Below are 26,429 nucleotides of genomic sequence, written 5' to 3'. Positions count from 1 at the left end.
AAAGTTTCCCCTTTAAAAAGAATGAATGTTCCAAGCAGAAAAGCAGGAGAAACAAAAGCATAACGGGACGGGGGGGGGGGGGGGGGGTGTGGCATGAAGAGGCACCAGCCGGCAGTGCTGAGGCTGGAGCCCATCAGAGCCGAGCTGAGGGCGAGGCCCGTGCAGAGGAGGCAGTGTCTCACAACATCGCTGGCATCAGGGCAAGCGGGGGACAGACTGGAGCTCAGCATTCATTCTCACTGAGGGGCTACTGTGTGCCAGGCACCACGAGCTGTTTCCTCATAAAACTTCATCACTCTTCTGGAAAGCATTTAACACCTTTTACTGTAAACGTATAGATGTCCAGATTATTTACATAAATACAATTATAAAATAAATTCACACGCTCACATATAAATGTATTTTTAATCTGTCTTCCCCACAAGTCAATTAGCAACTTAAGCTGTCAGACCGGATGGCCACAATCCCAGAGGAGTGGCAGAGGCCCACGGAGATTAATTCCCAGGGAAGCGAACAGGCCCTGGGAGCCCAACCGAGGCCCATCTGTTGAGAGAGCTAGAATGCGGTGTGTGCTGCTATAGAAAGAGACTCAACCACCAATCTACAAAGGCACTCCTGCACGATGACTGGCTGGGCCGCCTCAGTGACGGGATATCCATAAAGATTTTTCCATGAACAAATACATGGAATCAACAGTTTAAGATGATCTCTTGGATTTAAGTGTCATGATATATTCTATGCTCAGGTTTTAAGAAAATATTAAAATTTATGACGGGGGACCCTGGCTGGCTCAGTCAGTAGAGTGTACGACTCTTGACCTCGGGGTTGTAAGTTTGAGCCCCACATTGGGTGTACAGATTACTTAAAAAATAAAATCTTTCAAAAAATAAAAAATTTAGGACAAATGTTTAACGATCTGAATGTCACATTTTCCATGGAAATCTATTTAAAGGTCTTAAAGGAAGAGTCAGTAACTAAGTTAACATGTACCACCTAGCGAGACGCCACAATACAGGCTTTGTAGGTTAACAAAAAGTAACCGATCTCGTCCCGCTCTGCTTTTTCTCACCATCTCCACCTGGAATGCCTTTCCCCAACTACCGCGAGCCCCACTCACCATGCCCGGACCTGCTCCCTCAGGAGGACACCATCCTCCTCCCTCTGAGCTCCCCATCACTGTCTTCCCCATCAGGATTCTCTACCTGGTCTCGCCTGCTCCTGCAGAATCTGCCCTACGCACCTCAACCCTACTACCATGGGAGAGTAACCTGTCCAGCATGCAAGAAAACAGATGTCCCTGGGGGTGAAGACAGAAGGAATACACATGAGCAGATGGCAAATTTTATTAAGAGGCCTTACTGTCAGGGAGAGTGAGAACTCTTAAGAATATCAAGCAAACAGGAAAAAAAAAAAAAAAGTGGCAACTGTTAAGCTCAAGAAAACAGGAAAACAAAAAGTTGAACTAAAAGGGAATATAATCATGCTACATTCACCAGCTCAATAGTGAGCAACATTAACAAAGTCAAAACAATTCGCCAAATTATGGCTCTAAACAAAAATTGTGCTACAACTATGTGGGGGAAGATGGGAGTTCAAAATGTAACTTTGTCTAAAAGTGACGCATCGATGGCCCTGCCTCTACATAGATATTGCTGGGAACCGTGGACAGAAATGCTACAAGAAACAGATAAGCAGGGTTCCAGGCAGCTCTGGGAGGCGGATGGTGGAGGCAGGACAGGAGCCCGCTGGGTTCTGCATGAACCATTCAACACTGTTTTACTTTTGAACACATGCACGTACCACCCTCTGATAGAAGTGAAATTTCTAAGTAAGAAAAAGAAAGAATCCTTAACAGAAGCACTTCCAGCAGGACATAAGTGTTTTCCTACAACTTTTCAACCACGCTACCCCTTGCCCCTTCAACAGTGTCTCTCCACCCTCAGGACGCAGGGCAGCTGAGGACAGCGTGCATGGCCTGAGACCTGGCATCAGCCTGCCGGCTCCGTGCTCTTGAGAAAGCTACTGTAAGCTCTGAACCTGACCTTTCCCCGCCCGGGACATGAAAACACCACCACGGACCTCAGGGACCCGGCTGCGTTGCTCTGCACCCAGACGGTGAGTAAGTGTGAGGATGACCGTACACCCTGGACCTAAGTCACCCAGATGCAATCTGTCTCACTACCCTCTCCCCCTTCACACCACCGTCCAGGCGGGCTTTCATTCTGACCACGCCCCCACACTGCGCCGAGCACTTGCCAGAGTGTCCTCCAAGTCGCCAAACCCGAAGGCCAAACCTCAGTCCTCATCATGACCTTTCCTGACACTTCAGAGAGTTGATCACATCCTCCTCCTGGACACTTCTTCCCTTCTTCCCATGGTGCCAGTGCTTGTGGTCTTCTTCACACCTGCTCTGTGCCAAACACTGCTCATGTTCGTCCTTGAGCACTCGATGGCAGAGTGACCCGAGGCTCAGGCTTGCTTGTCTTCTCTGTGCTCACTCCCTCGGTGACCACAGACCGTCACTGCGTTTTCATGGCCACTTCCAGCTCAGACTTCTCTTCCAAGCTCCAAATGCCTATTTACAACTGCCTACATGACATCTCTACTTGGATCCCTAACAGAATCACAAACTTAAAATGCCTACAGTGAGCTCCCCATCTGACCCTCTAAACCAAGTTCCACCCACAGCCGTCCCCCCATCTAGTTGCCCAGGCCAAGAGCCTTCTAGTCAACTCAACTCCTCCCTTTGTCCTCACACCCCTTATCCAATCTGTCAGCAAATCCTACTGGTTCTACCTTTGAAATACATCCAAGGCCCAACTGCTTCTCACCACCTCCAGTTTTCCTGCTCCAATCCCAGCCTCCGCTGCCGCTCACCTGGTTCCCTGAACAGCGTGCCGACAATCTCCTGGTTGTCCTCTACTCTCCCCCACCCTCCAACCCCCAACACCAGTGTCTATTCCCAACACACTAGCCTTGCAAACCTCAGCCGAATCTCAGGGCTCAACACTGAGGGAGGGACAGCTGCCCTCCGGAGCCGACAGCCAGCACCGCCTTACCCTAGCGACTCTTTGTTTGGACAAACAGCCCCAGAACCTCACAGTTCAATCTATGTCGATTGTTCTCAGCTGCCCTGACGCTAAATAACCTATCTTTATTCACCAAATGGGGGGTTTCAGATGGGTCTCCGGGCAACCTTCCTTTCTGTCTACTGCCTCCCCACACCCCATTAACCCTGAAAATAATCTCCATACATATTTCAGCAATTCAACTCCTCCAAAACTTTGCTTTGCTTTCCTAGAATTCTGATTGTAAAACACCTCCATCCCAAGTTCTGCCTTAAGAATGCAACACCCCAAAACAAATCAAGAACCAAGAACCTGATCCATCCTGCAGGGGCTCAAGTGGACCAGGGCACTCAGGTACATCAAGGGACCCGGATCTCAGAGGAACACCATTAAGTCGATGCTGTACAAAGCCAGGCTTACTCGTGTGACCTCACCAGTTGTCCAGAATTGGGGGAAACAATTATAGAAACACTGGTTATAAGGTATTTTTCCTGGGTTTACATATTTTCAAACGGGGGGGAGGGGAGGGGAGGGCCAAACTAGAAGCAGCAGATTATATCTCGGTGCTCAAAGTTCCACTGAGCCAAGAACGGGCTCTCAGTTCCCTGTCAGGCATTCGTTCCGCTGCACATCACATTAAGAAGAAAAATTTTGTGTAACTTCTGCTAAATATGAAACTGTCTTGGGCTCTACCATGACGAATGATTTTTAATAGCTAATGCTGATGAAAAGTTATACTTGATATTCTCCCTCTTGTTTGGATCCACTAAGAAAAGAGAACTTATTTTGTGGCAAGCATTAAACACTACTTCATCCAGCATTTAGTGAAAACTACCCATGGGTCAAGCAGAAAACATGCAGAAACGAAATAACAAAATCTTTGCCCTTAAAGATGCAGAAACAGACTTGTACCCAATAAATATAGCCCACTGTTACAGGAAGAAACATCGAAATGTGCAGGGAGGGTGGGGAGGAGACAAGGGATGTAAACAGCTGGGCATGGCCTTCTCCAAAAGACAGCAGAGTCACACCTGGCACAGCACACAGAACAGGTGCCTCTCGTAGCCAAGAAAGGGTAGAAGGAATCAGAAAAAAGGAGCAAGACTTCCAGGCCTTACTTGGAAACTGAAACTTCGTGACACAATTTTCCTTCCCTTCCCTAATACCTAATCCTGGCAGAAACAAAAGTGGGTTTGGGGGAGAAAGGAGAACAAAGGAGGAAGGTGAACTGACCCCCAGAAGGAAATGGAAAAACAATCCAGGGTCCTGCCCCTTGGACATCTAAGACAAACACACTTGCCAAAGTCAAATTCAACGTAATTATAATGATTTTGAATTCTGAATCCATGAAGTCTAAGTTTATGGGGCTTTTACACCAAAGCAATGTATTGCTAAAATCTTACCAATGCTAATACCACAAGACAGATTGATGAATCTTCTATCAACGATCTGTCCTCGATTTACCACTAGGCCTACCAGAAAGAGCAGTCTTTGGAAATAAGACAAACTGGAATAGAATCTCAATTCTATAACCTCCCAACTGTGGAGTGCAGCACAAGTGCCAAGGTTACAAATTAACAAATCACAAATAACCCAATCTCTGGAGCTTAGTTTTCCTCTCATTAAAGTGGGGGAACTGCCACCGAATAGCAATTGCTAACATTTGTGAATGCTGAGCACATTTCACATTTCTTATGGCATCTTCACCACAACCCTAGGAGAGCGGTCCCATCACCAGCACCCTTTGTCAGAGGAAAGAGCTAGGTTTAAGTAGTCAGTGAAGAGGGGCGCCTGGGTGGCACAGCGGTTAAGCGTCTGCCTTCGGCTCAGGGCGTGATCCCGGCGTTATGGGATCGAGCCCCACGTCAGGCTCCTCCGCTATGAGCCTGCTTCTTCCTCTCCCAGTCCCCCTGCTTGTGTTCCCTCTCTCCCTGGCTGTCTCTATCTCTGTCAAATAAATAAATAAGATCTTAAAAAAAAAAAAAAAAAGTAGTCAGTGAAGAGTTCGCATGGAGAGAAAGCTAGGTTTCAGTAGAGAAGAGTTAGTAAGTAAGCAGCCAAGCCAACATCTGAATCCAGAGCCCAGAAGAATAAAACACGAGTAAAAAGCACAGGCTCCGAAGCCAGACTGAGTCTGAATCCCAGCTTTGCTTTTTACTAACTTAGTAACCTTTAACCTCTGTTTCAGTTATGCAAATGTGAAACAGGGGCAAAGGGTAGCCTCATTCAGGGGATTACTGCCAGAGACTCACCTAGGAGCTGGATGGCCCAGTGCTGACCCTGTTGGGCCACTCTTCTAGGGCACATGCTGCTACTGTCACAACTATCAGGGACAGGACTGTCATCCTGCCTGCCTCTCTCCACACATAAAAGGCACTAAACAACTAATATTTCTTCCCTCACCTACTCTGCAAAATCAACTAGCTTTTATTTGTTTCTAGTATACGTCAAAGAAACCTTAAGACAGATGAAAGAAAAATCAAAACAAAAGGAAAAACCAAAACACAAATGTAGCAAGAGAATTATACTCACAGTTCTGAAGGCCACGGTAACTCTGTGAAGAAATCAAACGTGGGTTTAAAGGAAATGCTCCCGGTTTCTCTTTCCTCTTTCCATAGTCCTCAGAGAACCTGAGAAGGAGAGACAACATGCGCATTAAAACCCCCTTCCTTTCACTTCTTGAAGCTCTACTGAACTCACCCCTCAGCCAGTTCCATCACCTCCCACGCAAGCCTACTGGGCAACGCCTGGGATGAGGGGTGAGAAGAGGGCACCACGTCCCTGTCTTCAAACCTATTTCTACTTAAGAAACACACAGGAAGGAGCGCCTGGGCGGCTCAGTCGTTAAGCGTGTGCCTTCGGCTCAGGGCGTGATCCCAGAGTCCTGGGATCGAGCCCCACCTCAGGCTCCTACGCTGGGAGCCTGCTTTTTCCTCTCCCACTCCCCCTGCCTGTGTCTCCTCTCTCACTGGTATCTCTCTCTGTCAAATAAATAAATAAAATCTTAAAAAAAAAAAAAAAAAGAAAAGAAATACATGTGAAGCAACTGGAAACTATTCAAACATATCAAAAATCATAAATTAACAGGGTGTGGTTGGCTAATAAGTGCACGATACAATGACAGAGTATAGACATCTGTTCCACTGCCTTCCATCAAAACTATACTAAAGAGATATTTTTTTAAAATGTTCTAAACAGGGGCGCCTGGGTGGCTCAGTCTGTTAAGCATCTGCCTTCAGCTCAGGTCATGATCCCAGGGTCCAGGGATGGAGCCCCAGGTCAGGCTCCCTGCTCAACAGGGAGTCTGCTTCTCCCTCTCCCTCTGCCCCTCCCCGTTTGTGCTCTCTGCTCTCTCTCCTGTGCATACACTCACTCCCTCAAATAAGTAAATAAATAAAATCTTTTTTAAAAATGTTTGAAACAGCACAGGGAGAACTGAAAGGAGAAAAAAGCCAAGATTTTTGAAGTACTGAGGAAATCTTCTAACATGGAAGATTGAGACCCAAACAAAAAAGTAAAAAGAAGAAACCTGGAGGAGACAGAAACTATAACAGACTGAAGTAGAGTAAATGAGGCAGCAGGCCCAAGAAAGCCAGGTCCTAATTCAGCAGTGGAACACACGGGAACCACTTCCACTTGCACAGCAGTGTCCTAGAAGAACAGAAGTGGCAGCAGCAGCGTAGACAGAACGGGGGTAAAGAAGGCATAGCCCCAAATACAGAGGAGCCGGGGAAGGCCATGGAAGCTGAAACCAGAACCTCAACCTCAAGCCAGGCACAACGTGATGCCCCCTCACTCTGAAAGAAGATGGGAGGGGGCATTCCCCGGAAAAGTAGAGGCGTCTATGGACTGAAGTCACCCTGCCCAGCTGCACTGAACAGACCTGGACTTAATGACCGTATATACAGTGAACAGTGAATTCTCCAGCTCTCCTACAACAGACCACACACGCACACCGCTGGCTTCCAGATTCTGAAGTCAGAATTGTGCCGGAAAGAGACTGGAGAATATTTCTGGGGAATCTGATCAGCTCCAAAAGACAGATCTAAAGATACTAACCCTGGGGACCCCCAACACATGGCCCACCCAGAATACCCTGATGTAAAAGTCAAAGGGCCCCACCACGTCAGACAGGAGAAGGAAGGAAACAACCTAAAAGAAACAGAGACTATACAAACTATCAATAATATAGAGGTAAGACAACACTGCAATCAATAAAGAAAAACAGGATGTTCTTCTAGAAAAATAGAAAAAGAGCTCTTGGAAATCTAAAGAACCTTTCTGAAATCAGAAATAATAAACTAAAGAAAAGGTTAAGTCAAACTGAAGTCATCTCCCTGAATAGAGAATAAAAAGACACCCCCCCCCCAAAAAAAAAAGGCAGAAAAGGAGGAGCAAAGGAAGGAAGAAGAAGAAGAAGAAAAAGGTATTAAGATAATTACAACCTTTGCCCAGGACAGCCAAGTTCCGGATAATAAGACTTCCAGAAAAACAAAATAAGGAAAAGCAAGAGAGAAAACCTCAGCACAGTAATGCCAAAGAGTATTCCCAGAACTGAAAACTCCCAGTTGCCAGAATGAACGGACCTGCTGAATATGCAGCACAGTGGATGAAAACCGACCACACAAGGTACACCATCACGACATTTCAAAAGACTTGGACAAATTGTAAAACTCCTACAAGCTTCTAAAGATGGGAGGGGGGAAAAGTTACATACGAAGGAAAAATGAGAATAGCTTCTGAATTCTAAAACAGTAACATGAAAACAAGAAGGCAATGGAGCAATCTTTGAATTTATGAACAAAAATGAATTCCAATACAGAACTCTATACCCAGCGAAACCATCAATCAAGTTTCAATCATGCATGGTCCCAAAAGGTTTGCCTCCTAAGCATCCTATGTCAGAAAGCCCCTGGAGAAAGTCTTCCACCAAAACACGAGCATCAACAAAAAATGAGCAAGGCATGAGCTTCCATTAGAAGGGATAAGGGAATCCCCAGGACGACGATGAAGGGAGATTCCAGAATGGTGGCTGTGCACCAGGAGAGAGGGAAACAAGTCCAAGCCGGAGCAGTGTTGCTCAAGAGGAGGGCATGCTGAAGGCTGTCTTCAACTTGTCCAAAAACACTGTACTATCTTTTTAAAGTAATTAACGCCACCAAAAGGAAGAAGTCAGTGAAGAAAGACAAAGACAAGAGTTGCCACAAACATAAAATCCAACTGTGGACAAAAGCCAAACGATGAGAACAAAGGAACATCCAGGGACAACACAATAAAAGACCGAAGGAGCAAGCAGCTCAGAAAAGAACAGAACAGAGATCTCCAGGAAAATGTCTGCCAAAAATCAAATGTGAAGAAGAGATGAGTCTGTATGACCATGAAGAAAAATTACTAAGAGGCTACTGGAAGGTATGGGGAAAATAGGTCTGGGGTAGGGGGTAAATTACAATAGGTATAAAAAGGGTTAAGAATGTGGGGGACTGATGGGGCACCTGGGTGGCACAGTGGTTAAGTGTCTGCCTTCAGCTCAGGGCGTGATCCCGGCGTTATGGGATCGAGCCCCACATCAGGCTCCTCCGCTGCCTGCTTCTTCCTCTCCCACTTCCCCTGCTTGTGTTCCCTCTCTCGCTGGCTGTCTCTCTCTCTGTCGAATAAATAAATAAAATCTTTAAAAAAAAAAAAAAAAGTGGGGGACTGAAGAAAGATAAGTACCCATCATAATGGTCTGGGCGTACCTCTATCTCAGGACTTACCCACTGTACCATCATCACTGACTGACTTCTCTGTCTCCCTCCCTCGGCTGCAAAGACCTTTTGGAGAGGATCATTTCTCATCCAGTTATCACCCTGCAGAGTCCAGTACAACGCCTGCTACAAGAGTATACACAAAAGCAAAGGGTTTTTGTACTTTTTTGCATTTATTCAGGTACTGAGTATCTACTACACATACCTGCTATCCTTCCGGAGAACTAGAATTCAAAGACATATGGACCTTGCTTGCCTTTAAATTTAAAGAGTTTCAACTTTTTTTCACACCTGAGAAAACAAATATTTCTCCTATATCCTCACTCTCCCCAAAATATGAAAAGTTCACCAGGGGCTTACAGAACTTTAATAGTCCGGCTATCACTAATGGATATGGAACCCAAGACCTGATGACACTTGCTTGACATTGTATGCATTGTGTAATATGAAAAGAGTGCCGGCTTGGGTATCAGGACACCTGGTTTCTAGTACTTTAGAATTACTCCTTTTGAAGAAGAGGAAATCCCAACTCCTTGATATGACCTGTCGGTCCCTGAATGATCAAGCCCAGTCTGACTGTCATGCTATCTCCCGTGAATCCTACAAAGCGGCAACATTAAGCCATTTTCGGTGTACAGAACAACCTGTGCCCTCCTCGACACCTCCTCCACCTGGACCTTCTTCCCCGGGCTAACCTGGACGCATGTGCGGTGGGAGCCTTGCCCTTCCCCCAGGTGAGACACCTCTCTCCTGTACCCCTCAGCACGCCTTCACATGACACCAGTATCTGTGGAGTGGCTGACAAATGCCATGCACGGCCCCAGGCCCCAGGACACAAGGCAATAGACGAGAGAGACGCAGGACTCTGCGGTGGTGGAGCTTCCTGTGCAACAAACTAGAGCGGATGTTAAATCTGGCCTGTCAGTGTCTTCCTCCACCCAAACAGCAAGATTCTGGGGACAACGACAGCCTAAGTTCCACAGCCTCAGCACCGCCATCCCAGACAAATATTTAAAGCACTATTAAATAAAACCAAAGTGAAGGTCAAAAAGCCCCAGTGCCTGCAGCAGGTGAGTACCATTTGCTCTTTAAAAGCCCTCTTTTTCTACTGTCGTTGTTTGTTTGTTTGTTTGTTTATTGCCTCTTGTCTGTTAGGAGTATAAACCTGAAAATGTCATTCAGGGAAATCTTGCGAGTCCGCTGGAACTGGCTTTATTCTCCTTACTAACCGCAAACACAAGACAGCCCAGTTACTCCCCACGTCTGGTTTCTGTTCGCCACTCTATAACCAACAGCGCGCACTGGACCGAACACCTAAAACACACGATCAGAACACATGCACTTGATGCGTGAATGACCTAATGATGAATACATGAGCGTATACACTGGCTTTGAGGGCCTTATAATTGCTCCTCACTCTAGTTTCTATTTTAAGGAGAATTCAAGCAGATAGCAACACCGCATTTATCAACACTGGACCTGCTGGATGTCTACCATTTGAACTGCGGGCAGCTTAGGGCCACGTCCAGCATGGAACTACTAAAATACAAGCATAACAATTTGAACTAGTTCAACTAGGGCAGAAAACTAGGTATTTCCCCAATCCTATAATTAAAATGCTTAAATTCTTTTGCTCCAGACAAAGAAAAATTAAACTTGGCTCATTATACAATGAAATAAATTGCCAGCTCCTTGAAGGTATTTGTAAGATGGACAATCTCTACGTTTCTGGCATAAGTGGGGACATTTATACGTACACGGGGTCCTCAGGCTACTCTGAACTCTCTTCCCCCTAACATGCAAATGAGAATTTCCCACCAGTCACAACACACTCTGAATCTATGCTTCCTGAACAGGTAACATACTCCACACAATCACTTTGCTTCTAATGGTCCTGTTTCAGTGCACAGTCCAACCTGGACAGTCCCTGACACCCACCTCTCACTCACCCGGACAACAGTGACAACCTGCCATCTGCGGAGGGTGTGGTGTCATAGCAATCTCTCCCAAGTGCTTTACAAGCACCAGCTCTGGAATCCTCACAGCCCTAACTGATTACTACTCTTGTTCCATTTTGCATGTGAGAAAACAAAGTCCAAAAAAACTTAAGACATTTTCCAAGGTCACACAGCAGACAAGGGAGAGAGAGATCAGGCATTCAAACACCAGCTTACCTTAGAATCATGATGCTATTCTGGCTTCCCAAGTTACCCAGATATTATTACTGTTAAAACAATGGACATGATTTGGGCTTTCCAAAGCAAACATGACAGAAAGATTCTTTCTGAAGCTGAGTAACAGTCAACATGACACACTGCCATATTAGAAGATCTCTGGCTTGAATTAACCATGCAGGCTGAGCCCCTGGCAGGAAATGGTCCGCTTGATGCTAACTGCCAAATAAAGCCCCAAACCACTGTTTCTCAATGCACAACATTCTAACCATTTAAATTATCTGTGAAGGTCTCTAATGTCCAAAATATATAACCACTTCACACAGGTGTCCCTTCCTCTAAGCTCAGTGTACCAAAGGTTTCTGCACTCAGGCAAGCCGTAGTAACCTGTACTGAAGAACACAGGTCAGAAGAAACTTTCTGAAAAACCAAAAATGTATAAAGAATGTAAACATGATTATGAAAGTTATCTGGGCAAACAAAAGCTTCTTTACGCTTCAAAATCATTTTCTAGTCAAACACATTCTAATACTAGACAGTGGAGCAGCTCATAGGTCATAGGTCACCGCATCCCATTCATCTGTGTGCCAGCGCATGGAACAGGGTCTGCGGTCCAACCGGTAGTAAGCTACTGATGATGTGAATACATTAGGGAAATGAAGAGGCAATATTACTAATGGCTGAAAAACCGGTATTAGGAACAACAACAACAACAACAATAAATCGCCTGTTCTACATGCAGAGTACACGGTGAATACCAGCTGCTTGCACTTCTTAGATACGCTGGTCAAACTCATCAGGGAATAAGATTAGCTTTTAAATCCCCACAACAGAAATAACTACATCACTGGGAACTGTATTTGCTGAACCTCAGGCTGATTCTTCCCTAACTAGCCATGTACTAAGAACTATGTTCTGTCACATTTGTCAAAGAGTTATGATAATCTCCACTTAACAGATAAGAAAACAGATTTAGAGCTTAAGGAACCTGGTCAACATGCAGGGAATAAGAATCGAATCTGAGGTTCAAAGCAAGACCTATCCAACACCCATCCTCTTAACCACCATTCTGTTCTACACTGTAAATAATATCCATAGAAAATTCCACTGCGCAAAGGCTCATTAAAAATATGAAAGAAACACTATTCTACTCAAATTAATTAATAGGCACAGTTAACATATTCAAGACAAGACAACACTTCAATTGTACACATATGAACGAATGGGCTACTAAGGTATACCTAAGGGTCATTCTGTCTACCTGAGAGAGGCACCAAAGTAAGGACCCATGAACCAAATGCATGCAGTACTTAGCAGGAAATCTCCTGCAAGGCCTGGGAGTGGTAAGTGATCAAGAGACACAGTCGTGCGGGCATCACTGGCCTCGGTGGAACTGGAGATCACTACCTGGGCAAATGGAAGCAGTTTGCAAAGCGAACGGTCCCAGATCTAGGTAAGGAAGACGAAGCACATTCCCTCCTGCCTCTCCTAGAAAGAGCAACTAGGAAGGCTGGAAAGAGTAACTGCAGAAGCTCTCTGACCACTCTGAAAAGTAAACTGGAGCAGGGGGATTAGGAAGCAAGACTGGATTTAAACCACGACCAAAATCAGCAGATTTCAATACAATGGAAAGTCTCCTTGCACGATATCCTAAATGGGGAGGGCACACCCCAAACTTATTCAGCATAGGAAGAACCAGAAAAGCGTCAATTCCCGTGGGAGGAGAAAATCAACACAAGCCAATATCAAGAAGGAAACAAATATGACAATCAGCCCAGAGGGACTTTAAAACAACTACTGTACAAATAATTCCACAAACAAGCATACACACAACATACTCGATATCGCAAATTCTTCTTTTCCTTTTCTCTCTTAAACCCACTGGCTCTGGCCCCCACCACTCCACGAACTTCTCCCTCTAAGACTACCGACGACCTCTGCACTGCTCAATCCAATCATTAGAGCCCAGGGCTCGTCCTTTCGACAACTGACAAGAGCTGATCTCCCACTCATGTTCTCGTGATTTTCTTCTTACCCCACCGATGGCTCCCTCCTTCCAGAGTCGCCCAGGGCTCTGTCCTTTCTCCTCTCAGCTATGCTTACCTCCCAGGCAAGCTCATTCAAATGCTGCTTCTATGCTAACAAAGCTAAAACTTGTCCCTCCAGCTCAGCCCGACTGCCTGGCCTTGCGCTGGACTGACCGCTGTTCACTCTGCACCGCAGCCCCACCGCGGCCTGCTCCTGCGCATCACCGAGACGGCAGAGCTACTTCTCCCAAAACCCCTTCCCGCTACAGCTCAGGGCGGCGGGCAGGGAACGCTAATAAGAGGCAACGTGGGCAAAATGAAGAGAAACATCATTCTCTTCAACTCTGCCAGCCCTCCCAGCGGTAGGGATGGATTCTAATTCCCCGTACGACTAATTGTCGAGAATGGCCCGGGTTTTCCTGACCAAACCCTGGCAGGTGTACTCTCTGCCGGGCCTGCTTGTAGGCCCCTTGGGGAAGTGGAGCATCACCGAAGAGAACTCAGTGAAACGTCCCACACCTCCAAGCCCAGGTGCTGACTGGCCCGCCCCCTCCACAAACCTTCCTACACACAGCCTTCTCCGTTCACGACAACGTCCGCCTTCCAGCTGCTGAGGCGAGAAACAACGGACGTCATCCCTGCCGCCTGTCTTCCTCCCACATTCCCCATCCAGTCTTGTCAGCAAGTAATGTTGGTTCTTCCCACAAAAGAGGCCCAGACGCTGTCCCCTCGCCATCATGCTCACCAACACCATCGTGACCGGAGCCACCATCCCTCACCGAAATGACTACAGCACTCCGGAACAGGCCTCCCCGCTCCCAGCCCTGCCACCCTAGCATACACGCTCACCACGGCAGACCGATTCCAAGCCTAGATCAGACGGCATCGCTTCTCTGCTCCAAACCCTAAATGGTCCATCATCTTACATGGATGACAACAGAGAGTCAGTGAAGGAACGAGGCGAAGGACTGAGCCAACTGGTGTTCCCCACACTGCTAGGCTGTTTGTTCAAGGGGTCAATGGGACTGAAGAAGGGGCCTCTGAGGGCAGTCAGTGTGGAACTGCTGGTGAGAACACTTTTAAAGATATTAAGAAAACCCTGATTTAATACAACCTGGAGTAGAATCTGCTAAGACACATTATAACTGACGACAGTAAAAATATCTGCAGAGCAGAAAAAGGGTTAGCTGGAAAATATACAATGATGAAAATATAAGTTGCTTAAAGCATTTAAACTATGGTTATTCAGTCTATCATTCATGAGCAGGAGCTTTGTGGAAAGTATTCGAACCCATCATGTGTTACTGAGCCAGTAGCACCAACGGCAACCTCATGAAAATAGCCTGACTTGTCCTACCACACTGCAGTTCAATGGTTTGTGCAAGGCTCTGTTGTGACTTTTCAACCACAGAGCCAAGACTGAAATCTATTTGAAAAAGACCCCCCCCCTTTACTCATCACTATTACCAAACACTCAATTGCTTCGGAAATTAGCTTTTGCTCCTACATGTTAACATTTCTTCATGAGCTCAGCCTAAATTGACAAGGCACAGCAGCGCTCATATGAGGGACTTCAGGAAGTGAAGGTATTTCAGTGGCTGCAAGCATCTTACTCACAAGCAACGTCCGACGCGGCCACACGGCTCCCCCGCCGCCACAAGTTAGAGCAGCGCCTGCTGACTCACTCGGAGGAGCGTGCAACTCCTGACCTCAGGGTGGAGTTCACGCCCCACGCTGGGCATAGAGGCTAATTAAAAATGAAAAAAATTAAAAGTTAAAGAGAGAAGTGGATTTGTGTCCCCACACAAACGTGTAGCAGACGTGTTTTGAGCTCAAACTACAGTTCCAGCGGCATTTCTCAAACCTCAATGCAAGTACAATGAAAATTCACGTATCTCAAACCCACTTCACTGAGCAACTGAGGCACTTCCATCAGACCATCAATCAGAGAGAGGAATCTGCGCTGTAATGACGTGCGGAAAGGCAAACATCAAAAAGAATCTAGTGGAATTCTATCGATGTCTGCCAAACGATGAATACACTAAACTGAAATGATATGCTCCCGAACTGGTATCAGTGTGCAAGAGCACCTACGAGTATGCAGACACTGTCAGAGATGACATCTGTAACCTTCCGTGCAGATCAGCCCCGAGACTGAACATTTGTCATTGGTTGTGATGATACGGAACACTACCTGTGAGCTCCAATTACAAAACATGTTATCCAACCCTCCCCCGAAAAAAAATTCCATTCTTATTAGACCTGTATTATAATATATATATATATATACATACTCAATTATTATTTGAAATTCTGTCAATAAAAATTTTATAGATATTAGTGTTCTCTCCTGTTATGTAAGTACTTACATAATATCCTTCATTTTGCCTCTTAGTCTGCAAAACCTAAAATATCTACCATCTGCCCCTTCACAAAGAAGCCTGCCGATCCGTTTCAGTCATCTTCCCCAGATCTTCTGAACCCAGGTACAGCTAAGGCACATACCACATATCTTTAACTTCTCAGCTGTTTTTTTCTTTTTAACTTAAGTCTGTCATTTTACCTTTATTCCTTATAAATTTTACCTTGTTGATTTTAGCACTTCATTACAACCTGTCGAAGTATTTTCAAATCCTGATTCTAAAAATGAACGGTCTCCCAGCATTAACTCCTGTTCTTTACTCAAATTCTTGATGAAAACATTACGACAGGTGTCAAGTATGACACACTTCTGGAGACATCTTCACTTGGGTGCAGAAATTCTGGTATTTTAGTTTTGTGGCAAATTACACTACATGTGGTTGCAATGTATCTTCTACCTACGAGCAGTAATTTCTTTTCTTTTTTTTGGAAGATTTTATTTATTTATGTGACAGAGAGAACACAGCAGGCGAGTGGGAGAGGAAGAAGCAGGCTCCCAGCGGAGGAGCCCGATGTGGGACTCGATCCCGGAACGCCGGGATCACACCCTGAGCCGGAGGCAGACGATTAAGGACTGCGTTACCCAGGCGCCCCAAAAGCAGTAATTTCTTGAACTCCCTAGTAATGACAGGAATAACAATTTACTTTCTAGGCTGTATGCAGGAAAGGATTAAGCTTGCCCCAGGGAAGATTTGGCCATTGCCCAGCTCCTGGGAAGTCACCTCTGAGCCTTTGGAATCCCCTGCCTGATAAGGCGGTCTTTGTTTAGCTGGGGGCCTTCGGCCACACCAGACAGTCCATGCTAACAATTTGATTTCTGGTGGAGCCTTGGGCCACACACGACACCAGTTTGATCTCCAGAGGGATTGGAGACTAAACTCAGCCATGTAGGCAGTGCCTATGGGACAACCCCCAATACATATCCTGGACACCAAGGCTCAGGTGAGCTTCCCTGGTTGGCAGCATCGGTGCTGGGAGAAGTCAGCACACCTGCACTGCGAGAGGACAACTAGAAGCTCATGCTTGGTCTTCCCTGGACTTTGCCCGGTGTGCCTTTCCTTCACTGTTCTGTCCACATCCTTGCCCTGTAATAAACCATAACCATGAGGATAATGGCTTCTCGCAGTTCTCTAAGTCCTTCTAGTGAACCACGGAACCTGCAGGTAGTCTTGGGGGCCTCCCAAACTCTAGGTCCTGATGATTTACAACGTCCTTACAGCAACACTTGTTCTTTCAGCACGAGGAGATGCTAGTTTAAAATGCAGGTGACAGGGGCGCCTGGGTGGCACAGCGGTTAAGCGTCTGCCTTCTGCTCAGGGCGTGATCCCGGCATTATGGGATCAAGCCCCACATCAGGCTCCTCCGCTGGGAGTCTGCTACTTCCTCTCCCACTCCCCCTGCTTGTGTTCCCTCTCTCACTGGCTGTCTCTGTCTCTGTCGAATAAATAAATAAAATCTTTAAAAAACAAATAAAATAAAATAAAATAAAAAATAAATAAAATGCAGGTGACAGGCTTCCACATCAGCAATGATCATCCAACATCTCTGTGGGATAATACCAGGCATTTGCATTAAAAAAAATTTTTTTTTTGAGAAAGAAAAAGCCAGATCACGAGGCGGTGGGGCAGGAAAGGAGACTCCACACTGAGCACAGAGCCTGACACAGGGCTGGATCTTATGACCCTGAGATCATGACCTAAGCCCAAAACAAGAGTAGGACGCTTAACTGACTAAGGCACCAGGCCCCCCCTGCCTGCATCTCTCATATACTCTCCTTGGTGATTCTTACATACACTACTTTCAGGACCACTGACGTACCCAAAAACTTCCTGAGGCAGTGACCGTCTTTTTTTTTTTTTTTAATTTACTTACTTAGTCACTTATATAATCTCTACACACAACGTGGGGCTCAAACTCACAACCCCAAGATTAAGAACCACATGCTCCACCCACTGGGCCAGCTAGGCACCCCAGGACTGTCTTCTTTTTAATGAATCCCCATCAGGACAAGATGCTCAAGAGTCAAGAGTGACTCAGGACAATGCTCTAAATCTGGTAGAGAAGTGAGAACAACTGGCATTATTAGTCTTCTAAAACTTAGACTATATACACGTGTGAGATTTGTTTTGTCATTCCTCAAATATCCAAGACAATGTAGAAATAAATGACTGAATGCAAACCACAAGTTACTTGGATACAGTGTGAACAACGGATTCAACGGTGTCCATTTCTCACCCATTTTTCAATTACATCCATTTTTTTCAATCTCCTGACAGTTAACAGGAAACCTGAGTTTTAGAAGCTGTCTTCATACCCTTCTCATCTACTAAAAAGATCACCCATGAGCTAAAGGTCAAGACAGCTGAGAGAATCTTGAGAGTTCTCCTCTGTCAGTATCAAGGAGCCATTTACCCAAGGAGCCTTACCCTGTTATTTCTTCATCTCTAAAGTGGGAGCCCCGGACCAGTTGATCCCTAAATTTAGATCAACCTCTAAAATCCTAGACTACCTAAAACAATAAAAATAAAGGAGGCAAACACCCAGTGGAAAAGTTTAGAATTTCCAATGAAATAGTTGAAAGGGCAGACTCAAAGACGAAAATCAAACATCAACTCTTCACCAACCAAATCATCAACCGTCACCCGACAAAAATTAATTCATATGTAGACAACTTGCATTTAAACTAAGTTACTCCTGCTACCTCTTTTATCAAGTCAATTCCTTAGGACACAAATAATGTATTTTTCCCAAAGCAAAAAGCAAAGCTTTTTTTTTGCCATGACACAGCCAAGGAGACGCCAAACTTTTTACCTACACTGGAATCACAATTATCCCCAGCCTGAAATCTTAAGGGTGATATTTTAAACAGCCTAGGGGTTTTCACTTCTAACGTCTACACCATCACTGAATTCCATCATTTCTTAGATCTTTGCCATTCATGACACTTGGCCCTTAATGGAGGTCACAGTCCTGTCAACAGGAAAAGGGAAACTTTCTCAGACATAAACCCATTTCCAAACGCTCCCCTCTAAGCCTCAACTTCTATAGGGCAGCCATATATCACCAAAAACAGCAAATCTCTGCACGGACTGCTATAATCTAGAGTCTGTAATTCCTAAATTACATATAACGCTAATGTCAAACACGAACCAATCCAGTTTAGACTCCAGGACACCACATTCATCTGCCTGGTGCGAACATAAACCACCAATTGCCCAGTTCCTCCTGCATCTGTTCACGGAAGAGCTAACTGTAACAGGACGAGTTAGGTACTGTCTTACAACTATTAACTATCAACGCACTTCTGAGCGGACAGAAAAACTACACTCCTTTTTGGAACGAACACAGCCAACTAAAAGTGACACTGGTCCATCTCTCAGAGCCATGGGACTGTTAAGATATTCCTAATAGTTTATAAACTTTAGCTTCATCTCATGTACAACAGCATGTTGAAACATCCATGCCAACGAGAGTCCCAAACTCTCCTGGCTGGCCTTCTATGTACAAAAACCGGGCCTTGTTTTGTCTCTCGGAGGCCAGGGGAGACATCTGCACTGCTGGCTGGTAGACCTCGGTTGGTACAGTTGGGCTCAGGTGACAGCTTCATGGGCCTGTGTTTTATGTAGCGGTCTGGGACGTATGACACTTACAGTAACAGTCCTGTGATTTGGATGCTTAGCTTTCCCTTACAGCCTCACACCGTGCAGAGTGTCAGACATCCACAGTCCAATAACAAGGAGTGCCCCCGCCTTGGGCTGGGCTCACTTTTGATAATGGGACGAAAGCCCAAGCATCCTACCCCAGGAAAACAGCTCATGTGCATACACACAATTCTGCGTACCGCTTCTGGGGTTCATGGACCTAGGAGACAGCATTTCCTCCTTAAGCAACAAACAGTCTGATCAGTAAGCACTTAAAAACAAAAAGATCTTCATGGACTTTTCACCAAGGGAGAAATCTGGGAGCCATCCTGGAATTGCTCTGGACACCCCCTCTCTCAGCCCTGGCTCTTCATTTCCCAGGTCAGAGCCTGGAGACTGGCTGAGAAACAGGCTTCAAATCACCCTCTCTCCAGTTCCTCAGTCACGCCCTTAATTAAGGCCTTCTTCACTTGTGTGTACAACGTAATTGTAGAATTAAAAGGACACAGGCTGTTAGATTGGACCATCTGAACTTTGCCTATCACTTTACTAGCTGGGCGACAGACACCGGGCAGCCATTCCCTTAATGACAAAGGCTTGGCTCCTCTCCCTTCTGAAGCGCATGACTGCAACACCTCCTTGACCGACCCTTGTACTAGTTAACCACCCGCTTGCCATAGGAATCTGCTCCCGTCAGAATCAACCACACGCTGCTCTGATCTTGTCAATAGTATCAACCCTACCTCCTTCTCGACCCAACCCTTTCTGTACTCCTGAACACTAGTAAAAACATCCAGTCTCACAGACCCCAGCCTCTCCCGCCTCTGCACCTTTAGAGCGGGCATGTCCTCCACGAGGCCCTGCCTGCTTCCCACCTTCCACTCTCTTTCTACAGATCCCTGCAGACAGCCAGACCTGAAGAGGTCACGGCATCTGGTCCACAGCCAGTTTCTGTATGGTTCTGGGCTAATCAAGGTTTTTACCCTTTCAAGGTTGTTTAAAAAAAAAAAAAGGCAGCTATGTGACAGGCCCTATGTGGCCTACAAAGCCTGAAATGTTTACTATCTGACCTTTAACAGAGAAAGTTTGCTGACCTCTGAGCGTGACCGTGACGGGGACATGCCCTCCAGGTCCTCAGAGCACTCTGCTCTGGCACTATCACTGCAAGCATCACACTGCACGCTGACTGCCTCACTCCCCTCCTGTCTGTGCCCCCGGGGGCTGACACTACACCAGGCACAAGACAGGTATTTAATACTGTTTACTCCTGAACAACTGGGTCCACGTATACACAGATTTTTTTTGATACATGCCGCATAGTAAATGTAGTTTCTCATAATTTTCTCAACATCCTCTTTTCTCTAACTTACCTTTTTATAATACAGTATACGATACACATACAAAATATGTGCTAACTGCCGATTCTCAACTATGGGGAAGGGTCCGGCGGCCCGCACTGTTCAGGGGTCAACTGTCCTGGCACTTTACATGTGTACACCATCCCACATAGTAACTGCACGCAGAGCTTCAAAGATCACAGATACTAGAGTTTATATAGACAGTACCAGAAGTCACGTGACTAAAGGCAACGCACCAGTATTTGTACCTCAACCTTCTGTTTCCTAGTTAAGATGCTCTTTCTACTAAAAACACCTGCGTCTCTACACAAACTATGATACCTAGACATCTTTGATTACTAATACCTGAGACTTTAGCTAAGGGTAAAATTTAATTTTTGACTCGCTATTTAATTTTGATAATTTTCAAATTACTGCTACTTTTTGTAAATTAAAGAAAAAAGAAAGAAACAGACACCCTAAGGAAACACTAGGCAGGTATTTGTAAATTAAATATCAGTACTTAGTGGTCTTCTACTCAGTGCACCACAGCCTCCCATGATCCCACCTATACCGGTATGAGAACCCACACCACCTTAGAGACAGGCTCCATGATACGCCTGTCAAAGAGGCTCAATCCTCTGTCTAGCTGTGCCTGCTCTAGGCAGACTTCGGAAAAAGTCAAGAGTCCGGCCAGCACTGTGTAAGAGAACGCTCCATGACGATGAAAATGTCCCATCTCTGCACTGTCCGAGGTGGTAGCCACTAGCCACACCTGCATACTGAGCACCCAAACTGGGGCTAGTGTCACTGTCAAACAGAACTTTTCATTTTATTTAATTTTAATTTAAATAGCCACACACGGCTAGCAACGACTACAGGAGACACAGATCCAAGTCTAGACTCCAAACACCGCAGTGAAATAAAACACACTTTTCCCTGTATCCTTAACTACAGGCTATGTTATCTGGCCCAATCATTCCCCTGAAAAAGACTAAAAAAGATGGACAGAATACTTTAAAATCTTAAAATCAACCAGAAACTGACAAGACAATAAGGAAAGAACAGGCCAAAATTAAAGTGAAATCAGGAACCCAAAGAGATGAACAAGCACAGAAACCACCTCTGCCCTGCAGTCATTTGCCAATTCTGAAAATTTTCAACTTTCATTTTTACAACCATGCAGGGAAAGAGGAGTAAGAATCAAAAGCTGGGTCCCTTAGGGTGTTTAACCAAAAACACTCCCTCCAGAAGCAGGGCCCTAAAGGCTACAGAGCTCAAGATAAAAGAAACCAGAGGTGAGTCACCTCTCCAGTAAAATCACAGCACTGGGCGGTCCAAAGTACCTCAAGCCTTAAACCTGCTTTAAACTGGTTGAAGCAAAAAAGAAAAAAAAAAAAAAAAAAAAAGAGCTCTCTGGAAGGAGCTATATCTTCATTCTATGCCTCAATAGACTCCTACAAATAATCAGAACTAAGTTAAGAATCCTACAAATAATATTCTACACCATAAATAAAAATGAATCACAGACCTAAATGTAAACCTGAAACTTTTCTAGAGGGGGATGGAGGGAAATAAAGGAGAAAACCTTTGTGACCTAGGATTAGGCAACAATTTCTTAACTACGACACTGAAAAAGCACAGTCCAGGGGTACCTGGGGGACTCAGTCAGTTAAATGTCTGCCTTGGGCTCAGGTCATGATCTCAGGGCGCTGAGATTGAGTCCCAAAGGCAGCAGGCTCCCTGCTCAGCAGGGAGTCCGCTGCTCCCTCTCCCTCGGCCCCTGCCCCCATCCCGCTCTCTCTCCCTACCTCAAATAAATAAATAAAATCTTTAAAAAAGAGAGAGAGAATGCAAAAACAAACCATAGCATGAGAGAAAAGCACAGCACACATCTGACAAAGACTTGTATTCAGAATATATAAAGAACCCACCAATAAGAAAAAAAAATTTAATAGCCAAAAGATTTGAACACCAAAAGATACACAGGTGGCAAAACCACAAAGAAAAACCATTATGCACCTATCGGAATGGCTGAAAAGCTGAAACACTATCCATACCAAATGCTGCCCCAACGATCCAGCGTGACTGGAACTCTCACACAAGGCTGGGAGGAATGTGAAATGGTTAAGCCATTCCAGGACAGAGTTTGACACTTTCTCAAAAAGCCAACATAGGCCTACCACAGGATCCAGCCATTACAGTGCTAGACCCAACCATTTCCAGGAAAAACAAAAGCCGATGGTCACATGAAGACTTGAGCAAAATTATTCAAAGGCTTTATTTGTAATAACTCAAACCAAGAAACGACTCTCCACACACTGATCACGTTCGACGTCATCCCAAGCAACAGCAGGAAGAAATTCCTTGCAAGTCAGCAAGGGATTCTAAAACAGATACAGATCTGCAAAGGGTCAAGGAGGGCCAAGGTATGCTTAAAAAGGAACCAAGTGGGAAGAGTTCCACAATAAGACCTGTTATAAAACTAAAATAATTGAAGCAACTTAAACTGGGCAGTACCAGTGGAATTCAAGAAAGTCCAAAACAGATGCACATACACACGGACCTTTCATTTCCAAGAAAAGGGGCACTGCAGAGCTCTGGGGGAAAGATGCTCTTTTCAATGAACGGTGTTCGGACAACTAGCATGTCCAAAGGTTAATGAAGCTGGATTCCTTCTTCAGATTATGCACCAAAACCAATTCTGAGAGAATTACAAAGTTAAAGGTTAAAAGCAAAAGTATAAAAGCATTTAGAGAATAAATGAGGAACTAGTTCATGACCTCAGGGCAGGGAAAGACACAAAAAGCTTACAAAAGACTGACAAATGGCACTAATTAAACTTAAGAACTTCTATTCATAAAAAAAAAACACACACACAAAAACCACTGAGTCAGTGAAACTGCATATGACAAAGTGGGAAGAGACAGCAGCAAAATACATAACCAACAAAGAATGTGTGTTCTGAATATATATAGTCTACAAATCAATTTAAAAATAACCTAATAGAAAAATATGGGCACTTCGAAAAACAGTGCATCCGAATGGCCAGTAAATGTATAAAAAGATGTGCAACCTCATTGTAACCAGGAAAAGGCTATTGAAAACCACAAGGCAGCAACACAGCAGAAACCTCCAGAAGGGGCGGGGCGGGGCGACTGACACAAGACCAGAGCAGGGCTGAAGCAGTCATTAGAGAGAAGACTGGGGGGCAGCTGGAGCCTCCCAGCACAGCGGGGAGCAACAGGAGACTCCCTCACTGAGAGGTGCTCCAGGCCAGGCGCTCTGATGTACATTTAGTGGGGTCACAGTCTATAACTGACTATAAACTAGAACTTTAACTTCACTTGACCAATGTAAGGAGAAAGAAACTGTTTCAGATCACTTTTTCCCACCAGCTCATTCCTTTTATTTTCTCCATCACAGGGCTACACCACTGACTCAGTCTGATGGGGGCCAGAAGAGGACGTGGAAACATCCTTTGTACTTCGCGTCGACATTATGGTAACCTAAGTCCACCCGTCTGTCCCTAATTCTCTTCTCTACCTTAGTAACAACTTCCACGTACTTCAAGGTCACAAGGCCCCCTCAGCAGGAGCACAGACTCTTCTTCAATCATTAAACCAATGACTGAGGGCCAACCCACTATAGGAGGAGGAGGAAGCTGTGAAGGACCCACAGATACGTACAGGATAATACAGAGTCCGTGTCCCTGAGCTCACAATATTCTATTTGCCTTCAGGTGCGTCCAACTCTGCATAAGACATAGCAGAAAGTAAGCATATCACCAATTCCATCTTTGAACACTAACTTTTATCTAGCTCTGATCTTAGGGAAAAAATAAAGGACAAAGGCAAAACAATACATATTAAATTTAGGTATGACTTTAATGCTAGGCATAGAATCAATTCACACAATACTGTTTTAGTAGTCACCCCAAGACTTGGAAATCATCCTGACTCTAGTATAAGCAAGCCAATCTCTCAACACCAAAACAAAACCACCAGGGAACACGTGCCTTGAGCACCCACATACACACACTTTCCTGCTATCTGCCAAAAACCACAAGTCCAGGGGCCATACAAATTGCTATTTCAATGCAAAATCATTTATTTAAAATCCAACCAAGAATTTAATGACCTCAGCATAAAACATTCAAAATCCCTAAACAAAATTAGTTGTGAGGTCTTCCCAAGACTCTAGAAAACCTGAAAAACATACTGAAAAAGAGTCCTGAAGTGAAGGCAATCTCACTAGCAAATCTAAGTGGTCAGAAGCCAAACACATGCCTCTGCCATTTACGACTGATTTTTTGCCTGCTACGACTTGCATTTCTCTTAAAACACTCTCAAGTAGTGGTTGACAGACATTAGCATGCAACAAAAGCTCCTGGACAGCATGTTCAAACAGACTGCGGGCCCCACCCCCCGAGTCTGATTCAGGAGGTCAGAGGTGGGGCACGAGCACAGGCATTTCTAAGCCGGCCAAGTGATGGTGATGCAGTTGTACTTTGAGAACCACTGCAAACAACCAGTTTACTGGTTTACTGTGGTGTGCGCACGCAGTGTTTCCGTTCGCAATAAGCAAGACCAAGGGGAACTTGCTGAGGAAGAACAAACTCTTTTTTTTACCCAAATACTGACTTTTCTTGCCTGAGTGAAGGTAAGTGACCTGTTGCTCAAAACGTTTACTCTGAACAACAACGTAAAAGACTCTCTAAGCAGATCATCGGAAGGCCGGTGTGTCATGGAACTGGCATTACAGTGTTAGGAAGATGGATTTTTTTTTTTTTTTTAAGATTTTATTTATTTATTTATTTGACAGAGAGAGACAGCCAGCGAGAGAGGTAACACAAGCAAGGGAAGTGGGAGAGGAAGAAGCAGGCTGCCAGCGGAGCAGGGAGCCCGATGTGGGGCTCGATCCCAGGACCTTGGGATCATGCCCTGAGCCGAAGGCAGATGCTTCACAACTGAGCCACCCAGGCGCCCCTGGGAAGATGCATTCTTAAAAATGGTTTCAGGGCATAATGTAAAACCCTTGTAAAGTACATGATGAATCCAACTGATTAGTAGAAGATACATTAGAGCTTCTAGACCAGTCATCAAGGATCTTTTATAAATCCCAATTTCCTAGGTCTTCAGAATATAGAATGAGTCCTAACGAACACATGACCAATTCCTACAAAATTAATTTCTAGAAAAAAAAACATTTGAAAACTATAAAGGGACAGAGAAATGCCTTTTTCCCGCAGCTCAAGTTTCATGATATTTATAATCTAAAATAAAGCAGACAAACATAGAAACAGATAATCCAAGTTCTCCCTGGTATCAAGTCCTACCTGGTTTGTAAGTAAGGTTCTTTACCAAGGCAAACAAAAAACAGTGGACTGCTGACTGACGCAGGAACAGTTCTCCAACAACGAATGAGTCTGGGTTCTTTCATTCAATAAATATTGTGTCAGACACTGGGGATGCCATAGTGTGTAAAACAAAGTTTCTGCCCTCGTGTTGCTTAAATTCTATAAAAAGACACACAATGCACTACAAATATGGAATGTATAAAACCACTTCAACTCTTTCTTCAGTCCATCAAAGACAAACACATGGTGCTTTGGTCCCAAGTAGACCCAACAAACACCTACCGTTCACAGCACAATCCAAAGCACCAGATGGCAGGACTTTTAAGATAGAAAATGGAGGCAGAAAGGAGATCCTAGGCACAGACAGCCCATAGATACAACTTTTTAGGTTCTTCTGAGCCTTGGTTTTGGTCCACTGGCCCTAAATAAAGGAGGACAGAGTACGTCAAGTCTTAAAAGCACGATGGAAAATTCTAAATCGGCGAGAACGAGCACATTCACTTCAGAAACATTTATAGAGCAGCAATGTGTTAGAGATTATAAATTCTAGGATTTACTACAAGGGGATGAAACCTGCATGAGAAATTTACAATTTACTTTTCCCTCACATTACACCTTGCTTCCCACAAAACTATATTCATAAACACTGACACCCCCC

General features: G+C 44.9%; 1 protein-coding gene across 2 annotated transcripts in view; it reads right to left on the bottom strand.

The window, feature by feature from the left end:
- Positions 1-26,429, bottom strand: part of LOC125282002 (focal adhesion kinase 1-like) — a 97,138-nt gene that overhangs the window by 66,202 nt on the left and 4,507 nt on the right. For both annotated transcript variants that reach the window (XM_057312991.1, XM_057312992.1), the window contains exon 2: positions 5,601-5,698. The gene's annotated coding sequence lies outside the window, so the exon portion shown is untranslated. The remainder of the gene's footprint in view (positions 1-5,600; positions 5,699-26,429) is intronic.

Source organism: Ursus arctos, unplaced genomic scaffold (genome assembly GCF_023065955.2).
Source record: "Ursus arctos isolate Adak ecotype North America unplaced genomic scaffold, UrsArc2.0 scaffold_16, whole genome shotgun sequence".
Taxonomy (NCBI): domain Eukaryota; kingdom Metazoa; phylum Chordata; class Mammalia; order Carnivora; family Ursidae; genus Ursus; species Ursus arctos.
Note: the sequence above shows the minus strand (reverse complement) of the source record. Positions and strands in the feature narration are given on the sequence as shown.